Below are 10,169 nucleotides of genomic sequence, written 5' to 3' on the forward strand. Positions count from 1 at the left end.
TCAATGTAGACTATGGCCTCTCTTAGCTCTTTTCTGTAAATGTTGTGACCAGTGGTGGCTGTTGTTAGGAAACATGAAGCAGACTATCATTTGGGATTGGTGAGGCATTTGTGGCTCTTTCTTGAGGATCTGCAGACAGCATCCCAAGCAGCCAGCTCACAAACGTGTCTTCAGAAAAGCTTCTTCCTTCAAGTTCAAAGCTTCCACTCATGAGGCGACCTTTCATGGCTGCCTTGTGGAAGCTCCTTGTATCATTTAATTTTGTCTTATTAATTTTTCCCATTGACAGAATTGGTCTTCTCACAAAATTGTTCTTTCTCACCTTTGTGCACCTTTTTCTTAATTCTTGTTTTCAGGTTACAAATGTGATCTTTAAGCAACAGCCTGTGGCTCAGAAACTTGGTCTCTAACAGTTCAAGATAATGAAGATAAAGATATTCTGGGTTTTTCTCACTAGCGACATTTGTAGTTAGGAATGTGCTCTCATGCTCCACTTCTATACAAATGGGAATCATCTATTAAAACAGCATTTCTTTCCTGTTTCCTTTTTATTTTTACATTTTCATAGGTGTAGGCTTTTGAATGGGTAACATATGGAAATGTACCTCCTTCTCAGAGCAAGTCTCAAGTCCAATGAGAAAGAAGTTGTTTGACCCTAAAAACAATCACGTCACTGTTGCACCAGTAGACATATCTTTCTAATTAGGTTGGTCATTTAACACACAGGATGCATAGAGGATAACTCCAATGATGTTGTATCTCCTCTAACTAGAAGAGAACAATGTAGATCAGTTCTGATTTGATTTTTCTGTATGTAACATCATAGTTTGTGTTTTCTTCATCGATACAACCTTTTCAATTAAATATGTTACATAACCAAGACTAAGAAAAGTATCATATATTGTGTGAAGACTTGTGAGTCCTTCTGGAAAATAACTCACATGGAGATATCACACACATGGCTCTGAGTATGTGACTATGTTTCCATACCAGGCATGGTGTACCTCCTCTTGAGCAGATCAATAAGTTCAATTAGGGTGTGTGAGCCACTACTGCTTCCAGGGAGTTATTGTAGCATGCTGGACATTGATATAGGTAATGACAGCAAATACTCTTTACTCCATTATAAAATACAACCCTTGAAGAGAAGACAAATTAATTCATGCTGCTAAACTAATGGCTCCCTCTTGGATATGCCAAATTACAAAATTGTGCAATGATAGGATAAACACTTTGATGTCTAAAACTTTCATGTATTATAGTGACAGTGATATTTTCTAATCTTCTTGAAGATGTGTAGTACACGTATTCCTATTGCTAACAGGCAATGAATGAATTGTTTGAAATCTTAATACTACAAAGTAGAATTATGAAAAAAGTAGGGTTATTGAGAAAACCACCTACAACATAGGAGACATTATTGAAATTAGTGCAGTGTCTGAGTAGGTGATTACTGTAAATTATACATGTCTTTCTGACTCACATCTTAGAATGGATAACTTGAAAAAAAAAACATGAAGGCATGGGTGGGATCATTAGTACATTTAAGTGCAGAAAAACCTGCACCTAACATAGTTCACAGTGTTGTAAAGAAACATGACAAGTACTGATTTGTTTCTTCAATGAAAAAAACATATGATCAAAGCTAGAAATGTAGTCTACTGGACTGAGATGATGTCCAATGAGCACTTGATAAGTCCAGCACAGGCAGCTCATCATGGCATGGCTATAACGGCTGCAACTTAATAGTTTGTAGGAAATGTTTTTTTTTAATTAATTAACATATTTATTCACTTTACATCCCAATGGCAGCCCCTTCCTCCTCTTCTCCTGGTCCCACTTCTTCCTACTTTCCCCCCCCCACTTCTCTGCAATAAAGAGAAGACCCAAGCAACAAACCCAGCCCTGCACATCCAATCTCAACAGGACTAAGTGCATCCTCTTTCACTGAGCCCAGACAAGGTAGCTCAGCTAAGAGAAAATGATCCAAAATCAGGCAACAGAGTCCATGTCAGAGAGACTCCCTGCTCCCATTATTAGTGAACCCTCATGAAAACCAAGCTTCCCATGAGCTACATGTGTGTACGGAGTCTAGGTTCAGTCCTTGCTTGGTCTTTAATTCATGTTTCAGTCTCTGTGAGGGCCCATTGGCCTACATTAGTTGACTCTGTTGGTCTTCTTGTGGAGTTCTGGTACCCTCCTAGTGGCTCTATCTTTCCCCCAAATCTTCCACAAAACTCCCTTAGCTCGGCCTAGTGTTTGGCTTTGGGTCTCAGCATCTATTGTATTCTGCTTCTGTGTGAAGCCTTTTAGAGGTTAGTTATGTTATATTCCTCTCTGCATAGCAAACTATTATTAATGGTGTCCCAGGGTACGGAAAGTTTTTTTAGAATAGATGTATATGTGCAGTTCTATCTTTTTTAAAATGACAAAAAACTGACAGAAACTGAAAGGCTGCTGTTCTAACAAGAACTCCAGCCCATCGGATCATTTAAATATCTCCACAGTGAATCTAAAAATTGTATTCTTGTTTGAATTAAAAGTGTGTATTAACAAGAGCATGTATTTTTGTTTTCTACATGATTAGAGGCTTCTCATCCAAAATACCCATAATGGTAAAAATTCAGTTTCATTTTGTGTTCTTTACCTATATTCCTAATAATTATGAAGAGAAGTTTCCTGGAACAGTGAGGGTATACCTTCTCCTACCTCAGAAATTTCACTGTTTCATCACCTGTTATCCTCTGAAAAAAGTAGAACCCAGGAATGATATACTAAAACTGAAGTTAATTGTTGTATTATGTTTGAACAAGACACAATGATAGAACACTTGTTGAGTACTTTCAAGACTCTAAACTCAATCCCAAGAACCAAAAGCAAAGGCCATGACCAATCACTGTGTTTGTCCTTGAACCACAAGGACCATGCAAAGCACTCAACAAGTGGTGACAGGTTTGAGGACAGGCTGCAGGTGCCTGGGGAGCAGTGTGTATCTGCTGTGCAGAAGTAGATGGCTGAGTCTCCAGGCTGAGTGGCTGTGACATGCACGGACAGGTGTTTCTCTTTCTTATCCAACAAAAGGCTGAGTCTTTAGTTCTGCTTTCTTTCCATATTTGAATGGATGCCAATGATGAACTGAGGACCCTTCCCAGGCTCTTGCTTATACCAAGGGAAGTAGGCTGAGGCACTGTCAGTGTAAGTGCAGTTGATGACAGCACTGTCTCCCTCCTGGACACTCAGGGAAGAAGGGTGCTGTTTCACCTGCTCACCTCTGCTCTCCCCTATGCAGAAAGATGAAGAGAAAGGTTTTCAAGTCATTTCTCTTCCTTAATTACTGCTATAGTAAGCAGAAAAAGGCTGAATGAAGCCATTTTCTGGACATCTAAGGATCATCCACTAATACCCCCACACACACCCCATCCTCAACTCACAGTCCATCTGCAGCCAGAGGAAAATGAATAAAGCATGAACAGTTGTCTTCATGGTGCTTCCTATTCAGATCATTGCAGATTCTCAGTCTCCAGCCAGCTGAGCCACTTGCAAGTCTAGATTGACCCTTATGACAGTCAAGCCTGCTGAGTTAGTGGTCCAGCCAATGAGAAGAAAGCCTGTTCATTCTGAATTCACTGAGGACTTTCTGTGCATTGGCTGAGGTACACTGCCACCCTGTGGTCAGATTTCTAGTTTCTTTTCTGGATTCTAGTTTCTTTCCTAGTATTCTAAATTACATTAAATAGATAGATAGATAGATAGATAGATAGATAGATAGATAGATAGATAGATAGATGGATGGATGGATAAACTTCAAAAGAGACCGCAGGCCATCAGTGCCTTCTCTACTCTTCCAAAGCTGAGCTTATGTAGAGTGTGAACCAGCCTAACAATGTGAGAGTTTGTTTTATCTTCTTATTCATCCCTGTGAGTATCATATTCTCAGACCTAGCTGGGCTCCTGGCCTGTGAACCACTGTGACCAGAAGAGTGTTCCAGGTCCTCACTCGCTTACTCCATGTCTACACTCACAGGCCTAGCTGTGTTTCCTCTGCCTGTAAAGCAGCACATTCAATTGGAAAGACCTGATATCCATCCACTCACATCTCCCCACAACCAGAAAGCATGTTATAGGTCCTGTCGCTTGCAAACCATCCTAGACTGGAAAATGTCCCAGAACCTCCCTGTGCCATCCCCACACTCACAGGCATAGCTTAGCTTGGACAGCTTTTGCACAAAGCGCAGAGAGCCAGACCTGAGTCACATTAACATGCTTTCTTAATTAACACAGAAATAGAGTCACTTTCATTCCTGCAATCAATAATGAGTATCTGTATCTGAAGAACTGACCTACCAACTCTTAGCACCTGATCTGAATGCAAACAAGCTTGAGAAATATCAAAAAACAGGAACAAAATGCTACTCAGCGGAGGCAGGCTACAATATCAGACCCAATGAAAGAAGTCAGCATGCCGAGATCATATAACAATCACAAAATAGGAAAGGCCAAAACAACCCCACTCCCACACAACCCCACCAGTGCTATAGAAATGTTTCCCAATAAGAATTGCCAAGGGGAGCACAAACACACAAATAGAGGTGAACCTATAATAATATGGCACAAAAATTTAGGGTTTAAACTAAAATTAATCAGAAGGGATAAGGAGGAACCCTTAAAGACTTTCTATAATTTAAAAAAAAAAAAAAAGAAGGCCCTACATACCCAAAGTTATGGAGCACAATGAAAACTGTGCTAAGAGGAAAGTCCATAGCACTAAGCACCCTCATAACTTGGAGATATATACTAGCAACACACCTGAAAGTTCAAAAGAGAAAGAAGCAGACACACAAAAGAGGAGTAGATGACAGGAAAAGAGGAAAATCTTTATTTCAGCTTATAGTTTCAGAACACAGCCCATCACTCAGGGAGGTCAGTGCAGAAACTTGCAATCAGCCTTGCTTCCTGGTCTATACAGCAGGACATCTGGACAAGCAATACACTTTACAGCCAAAGAGATGCAGCAGGAGAACATGAGAATGGTGCCTACTATCTGGCTTGCAGGTCAGTTTATGCTCATCTCCTTCTTATACAGTTTAGGACAACCTGCCTAGGGATGGCCTCACCCTTAGTGAGCTGGACCTCACTGCAGCAGTTAATAGCCAAGACAATCCCCAAAGACAAATCTATGAGCATCCCCCTCCACCACAGGCCAGAAATCCACACATGCTCACAATACAAGGAATAAGTGTCTCTATGGTGCAAAATCCAACTGAAATATCTGCAATGCAACCCCTCCACCTAAGAGTCAAGGAAGTCACATAGGAGGTGGTAGAGAGATTGGGAGAGCCAGAGGTCTAAAATCACTGCTGCTAGACACATTCCCCCAGAAATGACAAGGAAATGCAATCAGGCATCTCAAAACTATGGTCATTTGGGCAAAACTAACATCATGATTACATCAGTTGGCATGCCAACATGGGTAAGAGAGAGTCCACATGCTTCAGCTCCTACATGAAGACATTCAGGTTGTAAAAGCTGCAGACAGAGGAAGGATCAGGTTCCTCCAAGGACAAGCTCCCACACAGATTTTCCAATCCCACCTTCTCAGTCCTGAACACATGTCCATATATCCATAGACAAAATTAAATGGAATTAGTAGGTTGCATGGCTGCAAATACTTGTGTGTGTGTGTGTGTGTGTGTGTGTGTGTGTGTGTGTGTCAAGAAAGAAAGTAGAGTGGGAATCTTTAGAGAAAGAGAAGACTGGCAGAAGTGGAGTTAGAACAAGGTATGGTGATGAGTTTGTTATGAACAAACTATGATACGTTTGGATGAAGTGTCATAAAGAAACACATTATTGTGCACAATGAGTAAAAAAAAAATAAGATTTGCTTAGTAACTTCAATCTCTTCTGCTGTGAGAATTCTACTGAACAGACCATTTAAAGGGACGCAGGAAAGCACAGGATGGCAGGCTCTAAATAGCAGCACAGAAAATCTGCTGTGAGAGTCTTGTTGTGGCACTGGGCAAGGTATTCATTTACAAACACACACACACACACACACACACACACACACACACACAATTTCCCTTTCTGCAAATAATGTTTTACACTTTTGGTGTGGTTTACTAAGCACTGGCAGCCATCATTTTGTCTAGTGAACTTTATAGCAGAGATTTCCAATAATCAACTGCAGTTATGAGGCAAATGAAGTTCAAATATTACATAGAAGTCTGCCAAATTCCCCAAAGCTAATAAGTGGTAGATCTGGAGCTTCAAGTCAAGTCCTAGTCCCCAGGACGTTGCAGTGTTGTTCCAGGAGGGAAGATTCAATAGCTTTGGCATGTCCACTAAGTACTAAACAAGAAAACACATGGAATTCACCCGGCACCTTCCCTCACACAGTGGGTCTGCTTCTCCTGTATTCCATAAAGACCAGCTGCACACTCTGAGGCTGCAGTGTCTCCCACACGACAAAGCTCATGGAGTCTTCTGAGGTCTACTGACAGAGCATCCTAATGACGGCTCTCATGGCTTCTCACAGGCATCTGTGGTCTGTCACATGTCTTACTGCCGATGGGAACACTGTGTGTTATGATGGGAGGGTGGAAGGCAGAGGGAGGACAGCCAGAGCTCACTGTGCCATGTTCCCTACAGTGGCTTCTTCCCATCAGTGACTCATTTCCACATCTCAGGATGTTTCTGCAGTTCTCAAAGGGCAGAATATAGACCCAAGTTTCACTTAGAAAAAAAAATTTCCACCTTGCCAACAAGGCTGAGGATGGTATCTTAGGCAGTCTTCTGTTCTCCAGCCCAGAACACCCCTGAATCATATTTAACATTCTTTCACGAACCACTGTCACATCTGACATCTGTAGATCAAACACCACAGTGATCTTCCTGAATGCTCCCTGCCATGATTATCACAAAGTTCTGATTTCAGATCAGTGAGGATAATTGCTGCTACCACCAAGCCTTCTAGACATTCAACTCATGAGCACTAGAGGGGAGCAAAGAGCAAAGCTCAAATTTCAAAGTACTTCAAGAGACTGAAGTAGAGATTAGCTAGAGATTCAGTCAAAACTTTTGATTTCATTTTATTTTCTTTTCCGTTCTATATTTTCAGTGTCAAAATGCAAATATTTCATGTTTCCCCTCATATGAGGTCCCAGATTTTAATGCTTACACATACATAGCTAAGTGGAGGAATGTCATTCTCCATGGAAATATAAAAAGACAATTAGTGAGGGGGAAAAAGATCTTAAGGAAAGGCAGAAAAATGAAAATAAACAGGGAAAGAAGCAGAAAACACTAAGAGTAACAAAATACAGGTAACACAAAACCAGAAGGGGCTCAAAGGGGGAGTCAAGGAGCCTGGAGGAAGGACACAGGGAGGGGGGTGCAGCAGTAACACTGATGCTCATCCAAGGTTTTCAGAGTACATTCCCTGGACAGACTTAGGACTGGATATCAGGGACAGACAGATGCACCTCAGAGGAGGAGAGAGTAAAGTTTTATCCCTTGGGAATGGGAGATGCCTAAAGGCTGAGAGTTCAGTAAACTGGTTCTGAGCTGAGTCTTTGGTAGCTCTCTTCGTCCTCCCCTTTCCTATGTTCATCTGTTTAGACACCCACATCCTTACCTTCCAGCCACTTCTCTACAAGTGTCTTTTAGGACCTAGAAGCCTTCACCTCAGGGTCTGCTTATGCTTTCACATCAATCCCATCCCCCTTCTAACTCTTTCAGAAGTTCATTTGCATTCTTTTTTTAATTTAACTTCATTTTATTAATTGCATTTATTCACTTTGTATCCCCCCATAAGCTCCTCCCTCCTCCACTCCAGGTCCCACCCTCCTTCCCCCTCCTTCACACATGCCCCTCCCCAAATCCACTGATAGGGGAGGTCCTCCTCTCCTTCATTCTGGTCTTAGTCTATCAGATCACATCAGGAGTGGCTGCATTGTCTTTCTCTGTGGCCTGGTAAGGCTGCTCCCCCCTCAGGGGGAGGTAATCAAAGAGCAGGCCAATCAGATTATGTCAGGCAGTCCCTCTTCCCATTACTATGGAGCCCACTTGGACACTAAACTGCCATGGGCTACCTCTGTGCAGGGGTTCTAGGCTATCTCCATGCATGGTACTTGTTTGGAGTATCAGTCTGTGGGAATATCCTTGTGTTGAAATTTTCTGGTCCTGTTGCTCTCCTTGTGGAGTTCCTGTCCTCTCCAGATCTTACTATTTCCCACTTCTTACATAAAATTCCATGCACTCTGCCCAAAACTTGGCCATAATTCTCAGCGTCTGCTTTGATAGTCGGCAGGGCAGAGCCTTTCAGAGGCCCTCTTTGGCAGGTTCCTAGCTTGTTTTCTGTTTTCTTCTTCTTCTGATGTCTCAAGTACACAATAAGGACATTTGCTAAACCATGTTTGTAGCAGCTTTATTTGTAATAGCCAGAAGCTGGAAACACCCAGATGCCCCTCAACTGAAGAATGGATGCAGAAATTGTGGTACATCTACACAATGGAGTGTTACTCTGCAATGAAAAATAAGGAAAAAATGAAATTTGCAGGTAAATGGTCGGACCTGGAAAGGATCATCCTGAGTGAGCTGTCCCAGAAGCAGAAAGACACACGGTATATACTCACGCATAAATACATATAACATAGGATAAACCTACTAAAATCTGTACATCTAAAGAAACTAATCAAGAGAGAAGACTCTGATTAAAATGCTCAATCCCCATCCTGAAAGGATTCTGTTTTTTAAAGCAATAAAAGCATTTAAGACATAATAATTTTGTAATGAACTACTTTCCTTTTCCTCACTTGGAAATGTGTGTGCTAGAGCCTGACCTTCAAGGAAGGAAAATGGAAAGATTTAGACCACGCCTTCCCCGGTGGTTGCCTTTGAGTAAAGACTCCCAGGAAGTGCAGGGCATCACCTGGCTGGGATGTGATGGGACAGCACTGTGGGCAGACAGGGCAAAGGACAGGGACACAGGCTCTGAAGGGGGAATGTGCCCTGTGTGCTTCTGGGAAAATCTTTCCCTCTGGATCCTTATACATCACAGCACGGGACTGCAGAGAGCTTTGCTGAGAAACTCAGCACTGTTAACAGCTGAGTTAATGATTTTTTTTTTTTAATAAGTTGCTCCTTGGGCAATGTGTAGGCTTGTCATCCTTTTCTCCTTCCCTTAGGTCAGATGCAACCAGTAATCCTATCATTACTGAGTCATTGGCCACCCTGCTCCAAGCTACTGCTCCTCATCAAAAACAAAGAAACACAACACTAAGCAGAAGAAAAACCCCTACATATTAGGTCCTGCTTTTGTGCTACATTCTGGCTGATATTAAAGAAAGATGCTATTGAGTTAGAAAAAGCTGTGTCTCAATCCTGAACACCAAAAATGAGAAAAGTAAGAGCCTTCATACAAGGTTATCATGTCTGAGTTGGATTGTGAAATATGTAGTCTTTCATATATGTTAACAGTAACTAAAAGTAAGTCAACCATCTTTTTCTCAGTAAAACCTTTCTTTTCTTCTATATGGGGTTCATTTGGGATTTTTCTTCATTGAAAAAATATTTTTTAGTGTGCCAGTGAACTTCCCAGTGTAGAAATTTTTTTGTTGTTTTGTTTTAGGCAGAATGTAGCTGTTATGTTGAGTGAATTCAAACTGGCAATCCTCTGTCTCGCGTGCATACACAGCAGACAGATGCCATTGAATCCAACTGAGGAACTTTTAACAAGGACAATTGCAAAGAAGTTCATAGGATGTTAGTGATATGTATTTACCTTTCCTTAAAATTTGTTTCCCTTGCTGACTTTTCTGGCTTTTAGTGAAATACAAGCCTTTGTTTTTCTCAAAGTAGAGAATTTGAATTTTACATTTGTTAACAGATTTTGGTTTTTTGTATTTAATGAGTTCTCTAAGTACTTCCCAAGACTTGCCTTTCCTGCCTGGATTTCTCCCTCCAAAATCAGAGAGATGAACTTGCAGAAGCCCTTAGTAACTTTGAAGATTCATTTGCTGGGATTTTTATGTAGGAGGGTTTGATAAAATCACAGTGAGGCAATGCAGTCTCAGATCCTTACGGATTAGGGGCCCATGTGATATTTCATGTCATTTAGTGTTTAGTTTGTTGAACTGGGAGCGCCATTTTGCCATGCACTAACATTTTCA

The sequence above is a fragment of the Meriones unguiculatus genome, chromosome 9 (assembly GCF_030254825.1).
Source record: "Meriones unguiculatus strain TT.TT164.6M chromosome 9, Bangor_MerUng_6.1, whole genome shotgun sequence".
Lineage (NCBI taxonomy): Eukaryota > Metazoa > Chordata > Mammalia > Rodentia > Muridae > Meriones > Meriones unguiculatus.